Here is a 1,689-nt window from a genome sequence, read left to right as displayed (position 1 = left end):
CATCCGCCTTGGCCTCCCAAAGTGCTGGGATTACAGGCGTGAGCCACTGCACGCAGCCACACTAGCCACATTTCAAGTCATTAATAGCCACATGTCAGGCCGGGTGTGATGGCTCACGCCTGTAATCCCAACACTTTGGGAGGCCGAGGCTGGTGGATCACAAGGTCAGGAGATTGAGACCATCCTGGCCAACATTGTCTCTACTAAAAATACAAAAAATTAGGTGTGATGGCGCACGCCTGTAGTCCCAGCTACTTGAGAGGCTGAAGAAGGAGAATCGCTTGAACCTGAGAGGTGGAGGTTGCTGTGAACCAAGATCTTGCTACTGCATTCCAGCCTGGGCGACAGAGCAAGACTCCGTCTCAAAAAAACAAAAAAAACAAAACAAAACAAAACAGCCACCTGTGGCCTATGCGTGCTACATAATACAGATCTAGAATATTCCCATTGTCACAGAAATTTCTGTTGAATAGTGCTGGCCTGGCCTACACTGTGTCAGGAGGCAGAGACCAGAGGAGAAACTTGGAGATGGTCTGGGCTCCTCCATCCCACCCACTCCCAGTGCATCCAGGTAGACAGACGCACAAGCTCAGTAAAGTCTGCGCACCGACCTCACAGGTGCGCGCTCACCCAGGCCTCTTCCTCCCGCTGCTGACCAGACAGCTTCCCAAAGCCCTTCCCATAGCCAAATTCCAGAGCACCACTGACACGCAGCTGGACCCCAGGAAGTATCTGCTGGAGTGAAGTAAATGAGGCCCCTGTCCTCGGGGAGCTTCTGCCATGATTGAAAGAAACCAGATTGCATAACTTGTGGGCAGCAAAGGGGCATGGCCTCAGGGACCAGCCTGGGGTCTGTAGGCCCTGGGCAAAGGGAGCAGGGACCCTGAGAAGTGAAGGCTCAGGACACTCCCAGTTGGAGGAAGACCTCATGCTGTGCTCTGAAGGACTAGGATAGCAGAGCTGGCCAGGCCGAGGAGGTGCAAGTGCACTGAAGACGTGGGAGGCCGGCGCTGAGGGCCGGTGGCCGGCAGAAGAGAGATCCTGGCCTGGGTCCAAGAGCTTGGGGGTTCCCGATGGCGGGGGTGGGGTGACGAAGCCCCAGACAGTTAGCACACCAGCCTGGACTTGAAGGGCTGTGGACAGCAGAGAAGTGACCGGATCCCCTCTGTCTTTTGGGAGGCAGGTTCATGGTGAGCTGTTTGTGAGGACTGTGGTGAGGCCAACACTGCCCTCTCACAGCGGAGCAATCATACCCAAAAGACCCCAGCAGGCGCAGTCTATCCTCTGCCACCACACGGCCCAGGGGAGCCCAGGCCTAGCACATTGTCGTCCTCGTCGTATACGCCATGTCCCCAGCTCTGGCTTCCAGGCGAAGAGCACCCACCTCACTGCAGCCCTGCCAGATGTGCCATGCGCCACATACTTCCGTGTGATCGCCCTGCAGACAGAGAGCATGGCCGTTCAGTTCAGGAAATATTCACTGAGTGTAGATTGGCTCCAGGCTGCCAAGCCCAAAGGTGTACAGCCATGGTCCTGGCCCACAAGATTACAGTAAAAGGCCAGACACAGTGACTCACACCTGTCATCCCAGCACTTTGGGAGGCTGAGGGTGGGAGGATCACTTGGGTCCAGGAGTTCTAGACCAGCCTGGGCATCATAGGAAGACCCTGTCTCTTAAAAAAAAAAAAA

The 1,689-nt window shown here is 55.6% G+C and overlaps 1 protein-coding gene across 1 annotated transcript in view; it reads left to right on the top strand.

The window, feature by feature from the left end:
• The window catches only part of TTC25 (tetratricopeptide repeat domain 25), a 46,650-nt gene that overhangs the window by 33,583 nt on the left and 11,378 nt on the right, over positions 1–1,689 (top strand). The gene's annotated exons all lie outside the window — the stretch shown is intronic.

This window comes from Mandrillus leucophaeus, unplaced genomic scaffold (assembly GCF_000951045.1).
Source record: "Mandrillus leucophaeus isolate KB7577 unplaced genomic scaffold, Mleu.le_1.0 Scaffold58, whole genome shotgun sequence".
NCBI classification, from domain to species: domain Eukaryota; kingdom Metazoa; phylum Chordata; class Mammalia; order Primates; family Cercopithecidae; genus Mandrillus; species Mandrillus leucophaeus.
Note: the sequence above shows the minus strand (reverse complement) of the source record. Positions and strands in the feature narration are given on the sequence as shown.